At 43.8% G+C, this 14793-nt stretch overlaps 1 long non-coding RNA gene across 2 annotated transcripts in view; it reads left to right on the plus strand.

Annotated features, from left to right (window-relative positions):
- Positions 1-10728, plus strand: part of LOC127487493 (uncharacterized) — a 37432-nt gene extending 26704 nt beyond the window's left edge. For both annotated transcript variants that reach the window (XR_007914342.2, XR_007914343.2), the window contains exons 2-3: positions 1619-1676; positions 4805-10728. This is a non-coding gene — a long non-coding RNA (uncharacterized lncRNA). The remainder of the gene's footprint in view (positions 1-1618; positions 1677-4804) is intronic.
- Positions 10729-14793: the final 4065 nt, after the last annotated feature.

A 14793-nucleotide genomic window follows, 5' to 3' on the forward strand; every position in this document is an offset into this window, starting at 1 on the left:
TTAAGGTTCAAAATGAGATAAGGGGAGATTGGATAATTTCTCCCACTCTCTGGATATTTTACATGGAATCGGGGTCCGTTTTAATGTCTTTTGACCGTAGATTAGCGAGAGATGAAATGGTTATTGGGAACAAAAGTTGAATCTAGCACAGTTCCCTAATAACCTCTGTGGCTATCATACGGCCCCTTCATCACGTCATCTCCATCCTGTCAGCCTCCTGGCTCTCCGTCCACTGCTGCACTGTGTGACTGCTCCAACTCTCCAACTGCTGCTTTCAGCTACACTGGCCAGTGCTCCATTGTTCCTCGTGCTCTGTGTTTCTCTCTGACCCATGTCCTAGGCTCAGAGCCTCATGTCCACCACTTACCAGTTGTCCAAAGTTGGGCAGATTCTTGAATTCTGTAAACTTCAGTTGTCTCCTCAATCAGCGGGGCTCTTGACAGCACTCTGCTGGTGGGGCTATGTTGGAAAATAAATGAGATAATGCATGCAAATGGCTTCAGACAGAGCCCAGTACTTAGTGAGCACTCAAGAAATGGTCACTGCAGTTGTTATTGTCACAGTTGCCACCACCGCTATCATCCTCATCAAATCCCGAGGCACACAAGTCTTATCAACAATCTCTCTAAGGTCCCTGTAGTGTGGTTCTGTATCCTGAGTTGCTTTAAATGTGCAATTTGGAATTTGCCTCTCTAGGTCATGCGGTTACCTACTGCATTCCCAGCTGCCTAGCCAGTCTACTCATCTACCTCAGTATTCTTGTTTTCATTCTGCATCTGAACACCCAGGTGAAAAGTAAAATTTTTAACAAACATAGCCAAATGTTCAGATGATCAGTCATGTCACACCAACCACTGAAGTTGACTGAAATTTTCAGTCTGCATTTGGATGTTGGGCAGACTAGCAATCAGACAACGCAATCTTATCCTAGACAAGTTTAGGAAGAAACAAATCACTTTGATGAGGTCAATTTGTCACAACTTGTTGATGTAGAAGACATTTTGATGAATCAAGCAATTTTAAAAATTGTTTTTAACCAAAAATGGATGTGTCACATATCCCTGGAATATGATGGATGGAATAAAGACTAGAAACGGGATAAGGATACCTCTTGCAGATATAATTTATGGTTCCATGATATTTTGAAAAATTAAAGTATAAAGCACATTCAATGAAACTCACTAACTGTAAAATTTAATGAATGTGTTTTCTAATATATATGCTACTGCCATATTGAGATACAGTAGTGTCTATCACCCTGGAAACTTCCCTCATATCCTTTTGCAGTAAGTTCCCATGCTCCCCATATCTTCCCTGTATTTTTCAACAACTGATCTGCTTTCTTGCACTGTAATTCTGGGTTTTCCAGAATTTTATGTAAATAAAATCATATGATACAAAGTCTTATTCCTGGATTTTTTCAGTAAGCATAATTCTTTTGAGATTCAGCATGTTGCTGCCTGTATCAGTGGTTCGTGCCTTTGTATTATTGAGTAATAATCCACCACACCACAGTTTGTTTATCCACTCACCGGGTGATGGGTATTTTTGTTCTTTCTATCTTTTGGCTATTTAAAAAAATGGTGCTATTAATATTAGATTTCTCGTTGTTTCACAGACAGCTGATTCCATTTCACTTGGATCAACACCTAGGAGGGGGAAGTCCAGGTTGTTTAGTAAGTATAGATTTAAGCTCCTCTGAAACTCACACTGTTCTGCCTATTGGTCAGAACATTCCATATTCCCAGCACCAAAGTATGAGTGTTCCAGCTCCCTAGTTTCACCCACGAATTTTTATGTCTCATCTTCCTTATTTGAACTAATCAAGTGTGTTTACAGTTTCATTGTGATTTTACTTTGCGGTTCCCGAATGACTATGCTTTGAGCATCTTTTCATGGGTTCCTAGGCCATCTGCACATCTGTTGAAAGACTCTCTTCAAATCCTTGGCTCATTTGTTTTGCTATTATTGTTTCAGAGTCCTTTACCTATTCTTGACATCCTTGATCAGACACAACTCTTGCCATTGTTTTTCCCGGTCTGTGACTTGCCTTTTGGTTTTTATTGTGGAAGTTTTTGAAGAGCAGACTTTTTTTTTTAACATACTTTTTTTAAAGATTTGTTTATTTATTTGGAAGTCAGAATTACACAGAGAGGAGAGGCAGAGAGAGAGGTCTTCCCTCAGTTGGTTCACTCCCAAATTGGCTGCAACAGCCAGAGCTGTGCCTATCCGAAGCCAGGAACCAGATGCTTCCTCCCAGTCTCCCATGTGGATGCAGGGGTCCAAGGACTTGGCCTTCTTCTACTGCTTTCCCAGGCTATAGCAGAGAGCTTGATGGGAAGTGGAGCAGCTGGGTCTCAAACTGGTGCCCATATAAGATGCCAGCGTTTCAGGCCAAGGCATAATCTGCTGTGCCACAGAGCCAGCCCCGAAGAGCAGAAATTTTTAATTTTGATGAAGTTCAATATACCAAAATTTTAGATGGCTTCCATTTTTTGTGTCCATTAAATAAACTTGCTCACTTCAAAATCATAAAGACTTTTAATTTATGTTGTCTATTGGAATTTTATATTTTCACTCTTGTATATAGATTTAAGATTCATTTTGTCTTAATTATTTTATATCACAAAGCAAGATTGGGATTCATTTATTTGTACATGGAAGTTCATTTTTTCATCAGAACTATTTTGTTGAAGGTTATCTTTTTTTTTTTTTTTTTGGACAGGCAGAGTTAGACAGTGAGAGAGAGAGAGAGACAGAGAGAAAGGTCTTCCTTCTGTTGGTTCACCCCCAAAATGGCCACTACGGCCGGCCTACTACGTCCAGTGCACTATGGCCAGAGCTGCGCCGATCTGAAGCCAGGAGCCAGGTGCTTCCACCTGTTCTCCTATGCAGGTGCAGGGCCCAAGGACTTGGGCCATCCTCCACTTTGCACTCCCGGGCCACAGCAGAGAGCTGGCCTAGAAGAGGAGCAACCGGGACAGAACTGGCGCCACAACTGGGACTAGAACCCGGGGCACCAGCGCCGCAGGCAGAGGGTTAGCCAAGTGAGCCACAGTGCCAGCCTGAAGGTAATCTTTGAATCAGCTTTATGCACTGTGTAATTATGAAAAAGCTAGAAGCTCTGTTTTTTTTTTTTTTTCAGTTATGCCAAAATATCTTCTTCAAAAGCATGGTGCTGTTTTTTAAAAATTAGTAAATTATTGGAAAGAGGCCCGAAGATATGTATGTAAAGATGGTTATTATAACATTTTTATAACAGCAAAAGCTGCCAACAATTATAGGAAATGAAAGATTTCTTTTTCCTTACCCTCTGTTTTATGTTTTTATGGTTGAGACACTATATTAAAAGACACACTAACAAGAGAGAAGCATATAATTGTTATTTAATATAAATTTCATGAGATAGAGGTGCCTTCAGAAACAAAGACCCAAAGAAGGCTGAGTACTTTTATGCCAAGTTTGATGAAGAAGTAGATGCTTGGATGAGTGTGATGTAGTGATAACAAAATGGGGAGAATCTGCAAGGTGTTTTCTTCAGATTCCACTCTGCATCCCTGCTCATTCTGAAATGCATCTGTCCCTTTCCTCTAACTATAGGGAAGTCATTTCTCACATCAGGGACTTCTGACTTACTTCCATGGAAGGCCAGAAAATTCTTTCTAGGTTTTATGGTATATTTTAGGGCAGACAAGCTGTAAAAGATCAGGGAGATTTTCCTACCTCTGTGGTCTTTTCGAATGTTGTACTTTGTAGTGGTGTGTCCTGAATCCCATCACAGTCTAAGTGTTTTACTATACGAGGGAAATCAAAACATCATGGCGGCCGGCGCCGCGGCTCACTAGGCTAATCCTCTGCCTGCGGCGCCTGCACCCCGGGTTCTAGTCCCCGTCGGGACACCAGATTCTGTCCCGGTTGCTCCTCTTCCAGTCCAGCTCTCTGCTGTGGCCGGAGAGTGCAGTGGAAGATGGCCCAAGTGCTTGGGCCCTGCACCTGCATGGGAGACCAGGAGAAGCACCTGGCTCCTGGCTTCGAATCAGCATGGTGCGCCGGCCGCAGGGGCCATTGGGGGGTGAACCAACGGAAAAAGGAAGACTTTTCTCTCTGTCTCTCTCTCACTGTCCACTCTGCCAGTCAAAAAAAAAAAAATCACAGCATACTCATATAGTATATTTTTAGTAAAAATCTTGATATCGATTTACATACAAGGAAAGTTACAATATGTTTTCAAGTTTAAAGGAATGAGTGATCACAAATAAGATGCCCAAGATTCTGTGTTTTTTTTTTTTTTTTTTGCAAAAACAAAAGTAACAATAAAAAAGTCATCATTTATATGTATAGATAAAACAAAGATGTAGAGTAGCATACGGTGGTGTTTTGTTTGTTTTGATTTGGTGCTGAGATTCCAATCTATTTATATATATATTTCTTTTTCAAAGAGTATAGATTACCTTTAAAGTCAGAGGAAAATTTTCTTTACACATCCTGTTCGTTGGTGGCAGCTTTGAAGGATTCCCGTAGGTGTCCCTAGGAGCATTGAAACCCGGCCCCTGCCAGTACCCGCAGTGCAGATGCTAAATATCACCAGATCTGGTCTCCCCCAGGCTCCCAGCCTCCCTCTTTTAGCCGGAAGTTTTCTTGCCCTGCTTTCATGATTGCAAATAAGCCGCTAAACTTAACTCACTGGATTGAGGGAGTGGTACAGCCAGCCCTGTAAGCTTTCCGATCAACACTCAGATCATTTTTTTTCTGCTATAGATAACAACTTACTGTTCAGTCTTATCTCAAGGGATTTCTCTTCCAGGAACTCCAGGCCTGGAGCAAAAAAGTATCCCCATGACTCACTGAAGCACATTTGCCATCATTAAGATTCCCTAAAGAACACAATATCATCGACCGATAGAAGGAGGGTCATCAGCACCACCAACCAGCAGGGGACCAGGACACACACTGAACATGCTCCTGTCAACCCCAACTTCATTCCATAATAGCCTTTAGCTCAAACCCTCAGGAAGCCTGGGAAACAAGGGGTAGCTGCTGGCCTCCTTGCTCTGTACTTTGCAATAAACTCTTCCCCTTTTCCTCCACTCTGGTGTCAGTAGTTGGCTTCTGTGTAGTGGATGAGCAACTCAGTTTTAGGGGCTCTACAACAAGTCCTCCAATCAGTTTTGGAGGTGTTCTGTATCAATTTCTTTTTTATTATTATTATTAAAGGTCTTCCTTCTGTTGGTTCACCCCTAAATGGCCGCTACAGCTGGCACCCTGCACCGATCAGAAGCCAGGAGCCAGGTGCCTCCTCCTGGTCTCCCATGCGGGTGCAGGGCCCAAGCACTTGGGCCATCCTCCACTGCCCTCCCTGGCCACAGCAGAGGGCTGGACTGGAAGAGGAGCACCCAGGATAAAATCCGGCACCCTGACCAGGACTAGAACCCAGGGTGTAGGCACGGCAGGCAGAAGATTAGCCCAGTGAGCCCTGGTGCTGGCCTGTATCAATTTCAATATGTAAAATTTCCACTTTAACTGCTTGTAGGTGCAAACTCTAGTGAAAGCCAGATACCAGCTGAAATCTGGATTGCTAGAGAGACCCAAGAAGGTTGACTGTGGCGAAGACTGAAAAGAATGAGGCATTTGGAGCTTCATTTCTATCCAAACACAAATTAGAATTAAGATTATCCATATGGTGATGCATCTGATTTTCCCCAATTACTCTTTCAACCCAAATAAGAGACAATGTCTGTGTCTCAACTCTTAATGATGTAATTTCTTACTATTTTAAGTACATGTTATATGCTCTATTTTTCTATTTATAGCACATATATGTGCATGTGATCACTCATGTGGCCATATGGTGGGATGAGACAGTAAATCTACTTGAAAAATTTTATTTTCCCAGAATATATTCTGCCTTCAGCTATTTGTGTACCATAACTCATCTTTTTACTCTCAGAACTTTGAGAAAGCCTTAAGTAAGCCTAAAGCTCTTGGAAGGCATGGGAAATAAGGAATACAGGAGAATTAAGTATATGTCACCACACTCAAGTGCAACAGAGCTGGACCAGAGGACTCCAGAAGAACAATGCACAAGGGAACTTCAATTTTTTTGTGGAAAAATGGAATTAAGAGGCAAATTTATTTTTGTTTCAATACAAACTGAACTCCATGCATAGTTTTAACAAAGCACGCATTTCCCTTGAGTGTTTGGAAGACGCTCGTACCTACAGTACTTGGCTCCAGGCTGAACTCTGACAGCCCCTGAGAAAGAACTGAAGAACAGGAGCCAGGGTCAGGTTTATGCTCTGGTGACCAAAGAGTGCAGTATTTTAATGTCAGGGGTCCTCACATCTTGTATGATGTGAAAATACTTAGAATCCCAAGCACTATCTTATTTATCACCCAACAAATCTTTTTATTTCTCTGAGAGTTTGTTTTTAATATGGAGAAATTGGAGCTTGAGTACATGTCCAAGTGTAGACTGGACCCCAGCTCTTCAGATCAACGTCCCAGGCACACACTCACCTCCTCCCACGTCTCCTGTCTCCTCCCAGCTCCATGTGCTCCTCACCTCCCACTCTAAACTTGCTCCAAGAAAATGGCCAAGAAAGCTCTTAGTGAGCAGAAGAGAAACTGTATGTGAGCCAAAGGGAATATGAATAAAGCGTTTTATCCAAAACGACAGACCTCTGCTGATTTGTCCGTTCCTTCCCGTAAAATGTCCGTAAAGATCACACCGAGCAAGAGAGTGTGAATCAAGCCCTGGTATAACCACAGGCACATCAGAAGTTGCTTATAGGAAAACCCAGGTAACTTATTCAATGGGTATGTGTTGCTTCTTGGCACATATCAGACACATGGTACAATAAATTACATTCTCATTCATACTTGGTACACAGGAATTTTGGTAATGGGGGTAGTGATATTAGGTAATTGGCATGAACACATATAGAGTTATTTAATGCTTGAAAACTGATACATAAGATAATAAAACTGGTATATAAGATAGCAAAACTCAGAGTTTTGCACACATACGGTGCTTGTAATTTTCAAATCACATATTTATCTGCTTGGATTCACACAATACCAAGGGTGAGAGAAGCAAGTGGTGTGCTATTTTGCAGACAAAGACACTGAGGTTCAGGGTGCTGAGGACGTACCCAGTATGCACACGATTTTACACATTCTGAGACTCAGGTGTTCCTGCAATTCACTTTACAGCTTTGTATGGACAAGTTCATTTTCCTGTGTAGAGAGCTAGAACTGTGTCTGCCATAATAGACAAGCAAATCAGTAACTGGCTTGGCAGAAGACTCCTTCCCTAGAATGGATGTGGCAAGTTAGAGCATAGCATGTTTGAGAGCCCTGGCAAAGCAGCCACCTTGTGATTACCCTGATCAGGCCTGCTGTGGGAGGGGCAGTCACGTGCACAACACATAGGGATGCATTCTTTCTCAGTTAAAAAAAATGCAAAATAGTCCAAAGAGTTGTGTCCCAGCTGATCCTTGTGAGTGCTCGCTCTGCTGATCAGTAGAAAGAGAACTCAAACACATCAGCCTCATTCAAGAATGCTGTGGTGCTGTGAGCCTGAGCAGGGACTTCCAGGAGTGCCAGGAAAGACTCCCTGGTGCGTGACACTGGCCCGACTCCATGCCGTGGTGTTCTGTATTGGACAAACACAGAGAAGGAGACAAAGTGGATCTGGAGGGTGGGGGCATTATTTGGGAAGCTACGAAGTTCAAATAAGATGGCATCTGGAGGAGAGGACTTCTAAGAGATTGGACACTTTGGAGTGAGAGCAAGGCTAGCTCTCTAGGAGTCATTAATAAGGACAAAAATTGTTCCTGGAGAAATGTTAAGGTCTTATGTAATGGCTAAGCATTCGTGACAATCGCAAGTGGTACTCTACCTCCTCCCACCAGCTTCATGCCTCATCTCTAGCATTTAAATTCCAAAATATAATATCAACTAGTGATCCATTCTGGTTAGCTGGGCAAACACACTAACCTACTGGTGTGCAATCAACTCTAGTTGAGAATGGCTTATTCAGAGCACGGATGCTGTTTGTCCTCATCACTTTGTACTCTCATTGTTCCTTCAGTCTGCACTACAGCAGAGCCGGGTGGTGGGGTTGTACCTCGCTCCAGGCAGGACAAGAGGTGAATGAGAGTCAGCTGCCTCGGCCTCAGGGGTCTGCAGCTGAGGAGAGATGAGAGGCTACACATGTGACATAGGCGCCTGAAGTGGGTGGAGATCTGAGCCCAGCACAGAGACCGCTTCCAGTGGGAAATAAGGGATGGAGGACTCGGTGGTGTGGGGTGGGATAAAGGAATGTGGGGGCATTTAGTTCTGGCAGTGATCACAAATGGCATAGACCCTTGTCAGGAGCTGTAAATTTTCCCACTTGGGAAGAAGAAAGATCTAAGGAAGGCTTAGACAAGACACAAGACTGATGGGGAAGCCGGAGGCAAGTACAAGATAAAACAGGACTCAATCTAGCCCCTCCCTGCCTGACGGGTATCCATCTCCCCACCTGATACATATCCATCTCCTGACTTGACATGTGTCTATCTCTAGTTCTAAACGAATCAGGTGCGAGAAGCAACCAGACCCTAACCACAGAAGATGCCTGACTGCTGTTGGCATCTTCCACAGCCTGCATGCATGCCCAGAATGGCCCAATATTACCATTTGTGGCCTTCCTGAGTGACCATAGTGAGCCACACCGCCATTCTGAGCACAATAGGTCCTTCACAGAACACCAAGTCAGGTGCAAATCCAATTGTGTGCCATGGGCAGCAAGCCAGCACTCCAGGCTGGGTGCAGATTGAGGTGCTGTGAGCGGATGGGAACTACCACGTCTCCCAAACCGATACAAGCACCTGTTCAGCTCCCATGGGGAGGCAGTGGTTGGAACCTCTCTCGGTACTGCTATCTGTGCTTGAGCATAAGCCCTCAGTGAACCCTGTAGAGGTTGAATGTTGACCTCTTGTCACTTTCTATTTGCGAGTGAACCAAAGAACCCGGGGTGGGTAATGCTCACAGCGTCAGGCAGAGAGCCACTTTACCAGGCAGTGGGGAGCTGTCAGTGGACCTTCTGCTGAATGCCGCTGTAAAGAGACCTGAGCTGTAGAATGATTAATCTACATTGAGGGCTGGAAATGGAGAAATGCTGCAGTGAGAGAGACAGATTAGGTGGGAGGTGAGTGTGGTGGACCAGATGAGAGATCATGCAGGCCGGAGTTAAGAACAGTGATGCATGGGCTGCAAACTCTTCAGAAATTAAAATCAGCAGCTCTTGGAGACTGATTAGATGTGGGTCATGAGGGAAAAGGAACAGTCATTGATTAACCAAGAGTGGAGTAGCATGTTTCAGAAAAGAGAGTGATTGCAATGTGGGACACGTACAGATTTTCGAGAACTGCCATAACAAAATGCCATAGACTCAAGGTTTAAGCAATAGAAATTTATTTTTTTTTTTCACATTTCTGGAGGCTGGAAGCCCAAGTCCAGGGTGACAGCTAGGGTTAGTTTTCCCTGAAGTCTCTCTCCTGGGATTTTTCACTATATCCTCACCTGGTCTTTCCTGTGTGTATGCATTCCTGTGTCTTTCTGTGGATCCAAATATCCTCTTTTAAGGGCTTTTGTCAGATTGAATTAAGACCCACTCTAATGGCCTCATTGAACTGCATTATGTCTTTTTTTTTTCTAAAGTTTTTATTTATTTATTTGAGAGATAGAGTTACAGATAGTGAGAGGGAGAGAGAGTAAAAGGTCTTCCATCTGCTGGTTCACTCCCTAATTGGCCGCAATAGCCAGAGCTGGACTGATCTGAAGCCAGGAGCCGGGAGCTTTTTCTGAGTCTCCCAGAAGGGGGCAGAGGCCCAAGAGCTTGGGCCATCTTCCACTGCTTTTCCAGGCCACAGCAGAGAGCTGGATGGGAAGAGGAGCAAAGCCGGGACTAGAGCTGGTGCCCAAATGGATGCCTGCGCCACAGGAGGAGGATTAACCTATTGACACCACAGCTCCGGCCCCTTCATTATGTCTTTAGAGGCCCTATAGTAACATGCTGATAGGACACTTCAAAATTTGAATTTTGGGAGAACACAGTTCAGCCCTTAATAGGACATGCAGAGTTTGAGATGCTGGTGGACATTGCATGAGCAAAGGTTGAGGAGAGGATGAGAAGAGGGCAAGCATGTGGTGCAGAGATTCACCTGGGACACCCACTTCTCATATCCAAGTGCCTGGTTCAAGCCCCTGCTACTCCATTTCTGATCCAGCTTCCTGCTAATATGTAGCTTGGGCGTCAGTAGGTGATAGCTCAAGTATGTGGATCACTGTCAACTATGTGGAAGACCCAGATGCAGTTCCAGGCCAGTCCTGGCTGTTGTGGGCATTTGGGGGGTGAACCAGAGATTGAAAGATCCCTCTCTTTTGTGAACCCAAGAGGCTTCCATAGCCTTGGTAGCTCATGACAAGAGCCTTGGGTGATCACTGACATCATAAAAATGAGTGTCAATTCTTAAATCAACAACAGGAGTCACCTGTGTACTTGCTCCCCATGTAGGACCTCTGTCCTTAATGTGTTATACCATGAGAATTAATGGTAAAACTAATCTTCAAACAGTACTTTATACTTTGTGTGTCTGTGTGGGTGTAAACTGTTGAACACTTTACTCAGTATAGTTGATCTTCTGTATATAAAAAAAATTAAAAATGAATCTTAATGAAGAATGAGATGGGAGAGGGAGTAGGAGATGGGATGGTTGGCCAGTGGGAGGGTGATTATGGGGGGAAGAATCTCTATAATCTGAAAGTTATACTTTTGAAGTTTATATTTATTAAATAAAAGTTTTTTATTAAAAAAAGAAAAAAGATCCCTCTCTGTCTCTCTGAATTTCAAATAAGATAAAAAAAAAAAAACAAGTAAAATTCTAAGCTAAAAAAATGCGAAGAGATCACTATGGGAGTCAGGGTGGTAAAGATAATAATACAATAGTGACAGCTGCTATGTGTTGAGTTGTCCGTGTATCAGCTCTGGGCTGAGCCCTGTGTACTTGAAACAATTCTCTAAAAGAGTCATTATTCTTCTTAACCTTGGTTTTAGAGAAGAAAAGGCTGAAGCTTGGAGAGGCCAGGGGGTTTTCTAAAGTTTAAGAGCTCTTAAGTAGCACAACCAGAATATAAAACTCAAAGACTTGTACTGAAGCACTAGGCTGCACCGTCTCCGAGGCAGATTTTGGGGATGTGGCAGGGGTAATGTGTAGGGAAGAGGGGCAGATAAAGAGCAGTGATAAAAGAGAATAATCGGGGTGAGATGGTGGGCTAAAGAGAAAGGTAGTTGTAGAGGCGCCACCAACAAGGCCTCATGTGTCAGCAAGAGGAGAAATAAAAATAGGTCTGTGGGCTTGATGATAGGGAGGCTGCTGGTAACCTTTGTGAGAGCTGCTTTCTGGAGAGTTGGAAGCAGGTGACAGATGGAAGTGGGTGGAAGGGAGAATGGGATGTGAGAAGAGGAGGTGGCAAGCTTTGTCATCATGGCAAGAAGGAGCGAGAGTTATGGTGGAAGGGGATGCATTATCAAGGGAAGTCTAATTTTAGAATGGACAGGAAGATCTTACAGCATTTTTTGGTAGAAGAGAGGTTCTGAAGATGGGAGAGAGGAAATGATTTAATGAGCAAGGCATTGGCAGAGGTAGGGGTGGGAGTGTGGGACCACAGAATGAAAATGGCTTCCAAAAGGAGCGAGAACTCTTCCTCTGACACAGAGGGGGATTAATTAAGCACAAGTGATGATTTTTGATGAGCTGGGTTGACTGGCTTGGAACAAGAGAGGAGTTTCATGAATAAATAGAAGTTTCCAAAGAAAGTTAGGTACAAGAATGATGAGTGTTCCAACCATGGCTCTATCAACACAGAGATGGTTCTGTTTTCTCAATCTGTGACTTGGATCAATCCTAATATACCCAACCAAAAATTATTTGTGGACTTACCTATGTGTGCAAAGCATTAAAAATATTGGGAGATTGATTTTACAAAGATTTCCCAACTTGTTTTTATGAGACATTCTAATCTCACCCCTAGTCTGTGACAGCAGCAAATGTAGAACATGGATCAGAGTGTGTTAAGTCCTAATCCTGGGCCTTCTCCACGTTGTCTTTATAGATGACTGTAATTGTTAGGGTTGGCCAGCGTAATAGCATACAATGAAGGGACTCAGCCTCTAGCAATCTGGCTGGGGCAGCACCAAGAGCCAGTTAACTAGGAAGTAATTTGCTAATGCTACTTGTCAGTCATCTTCATGACTTGATGGAGGATTTGGGGTTTTGAGAAGTAATCAACATTATCCAGGAAAAGTTCAGGTACAGAGTGGGAGTGAGTTGGACATAGAAACTCACCTGCTCTATAATCCTCTCCCAGAGGGCCCCAGCAGTCACCGGTGGATTGGACAAGGTTCTGTTTTGGTTGCTTGGACAGTGAGCACAGCTGCTTTCTTCCCAGGGAGTCTTGGGGTGGGGAGAGTGGCTTAAGTGTTTGGGTCTGGTAGGAAGTGGACCCCAAGGCAGTGGAGACGGCGAATGAAGGTTTTGTACCAGCACTGCACAGTCTCGTGGGCCACATCAAAAGTCAAAGGGATGTGGATCGACCTTGTCACCGTCTTCCCCAAGGGTGGCAATGGCTCACAGGTATTGTCCTCTTGGAGGATATTTGGGAGTTGGCTTCTTCAGTATTCAGAAGGAAATTAGCACCATGGGCCATAACTAAAGAACTCCTGAGTCTGGAGTTCCAACCTGGGAGGCGGCCGAAGCGGGGAGTCCTTGCAGCCAAAACCTGAGCTTGCAGAGGCAATAGGAAAACATCCTTCCAGCAGCCTCAGGCATTTGTGTGTGTGTGTGTGTGTGTGTTTAAAGATTTATTTATTTGAAAGGCAGATTTACAGAGAGAGAGGGAGAGACAGAAAGAAAGAGACCTTCCAACTGCTGGTTCACTTCCCAAATGGCTCCAATGGCCTGGACTGGGCCCTGCATTGGTTGCAGTGGTCCAAGCCCATGGGCCGTTTTCAGCTGCTTTCCCAGGCTCATCAGCAGGGAGCTGGGTCGGAGGTGGAGCATCAAGGACTCCAACTGATGCCCATATAGGATACTGGTGTCGCAGGTGGTGACTTTACCTTCTAGGCCACAACACTGGCTTCAGGCATTTGCTTTAGTGATATCACACCAGGAATTTCCAGAGAATTTGTCGTATAGATGATAAAGACTCAGCATGGTGTCTCTGGGAGACTGAGTGAGGTAGGCAGGTGCCTGGGGAGACACACATGCTCAAAAATGAGACTCTTTAAGGTTTTAAGGAAAACAGGCTCCAAGGCTGAGAGTAAAGCTCTATTTTTTAAGGAATGACAAATAATAGAAACAGTAGGAGATATTGAAGGGAAGTTGAGTCTGTCCCCAGTAGTAAGAACATAAAAACACATTGTGCACTACAACCGTCCCTCATTGCATAGCAGCCCAGGACTTGAGGTTTGTCAGGATTTGCTGAAGGAATGAATGAATCAGCAAATCAAGGTGCATCTCTCTCTTTCTCTGCATAAAAGCACAGAAAGCTGCTTGAAATGATTACTTGGCAGTCAGTTTGAAATGGCTTACATTAAGGATTATGGGGCTAATGTATCTGAAAGACGTGGAAATGAAAATTAAAACCCCAACACCAATTAATTTAGGGTGGGGTGGAGTATTGGCATTGGAAGGAACATTGTAGCAGAAACCTAGACTCAGGAGAGCTAACAATAATGAATGCAAACCACCTCTGAGTTACCTATCAGTCAAAACAAACAAAGAAAAACAAAAATGCTGGATTTGTGAGTTGTTTTGAAGAAGCATGTCGCGTCACGAAGAGAGAAGTGTGCTGAGTGTGGAGAGAAATTTCTTGCCATTTTGGGTCATTATGTGATGAGCCTCATAACCACCAGCCAGAGAAAGGGCTGTTTCTTAAAGACTCTTAATGAAAACACTGAGCATGATCTGAAGTCCCCCTGGATAGGAAGGAATTCTAAAGAGAGCTGGGTAGTAGAGTCTGACCGTGAAAGCCTTATCTTTTGACTTGAAGACCTTACTGGCTGCCTTGGTCAGCGTTTCTCCCAGAACCAGGAGGACCCAACGCCATGTGCTAAACAGAGCACAACCAAGGATGTTCATTCCATTCAAACTGGGACCAGAGGAAAGAGAGGAAGTTGAGCGGCTTAACTGGTATCTCAAAAATACTGCATGTTAAAACAAGTCTGGGTACATGGTGAATAACAAAATACCACAAAAATGTTTTTATGACAGACCCTCTTGGAAGGAATTGCTTTTTTTTTTTTTTTTGCAGCCCACTTTGGACTGCATTTCTAGACCTTGTGATAAAGGTATTTATTCTCTACTGACCCTGGGGATGATTCAATGGAAAACTCCGGATCCCTCCCTCAAGTATGTTATTTACCTCCTTTCTCCAGTACATGGTGACAATTCAGAATCGAGGTTCTCAGTGAATGCTTGAAAGTCAGACATTGTCAGTTGGGAAAAGGACTCCATCACTCCCTTGTCCTAAGCAGGTGGAAAGAAAAATGAGATTTGGTGGTTAAATGGTTGCAGGCTCCCCATGCATGTCTCCACCCTACCATCATGGCTTCTGAGCAAGAACCTCAGTTTCCACAAATACTGGCACACCTGGACATGCCTGGATTGCGAGTTATGGAGGCTTCTGAGTTACAGATGCTTCTCTTGTGTATTCAATGAAGGGTTGTGCATTTGCCTGTAATACTCT

This window comes from Oryctolagus cuniculus, chromosome 14 (genome assembly GCF_964237555.1).
Source record: "Oryctolagus cuniculus chromosome 14, mOryCun1.1, whole genome shotgun sequence".
Classification (NCBI taxonomy): Eukaryota; Metazoa; Chordata; class Mammalia; order Lagomorpha; family Leporidae; genus Oryctolagus; species Oryctolagus cuniculus.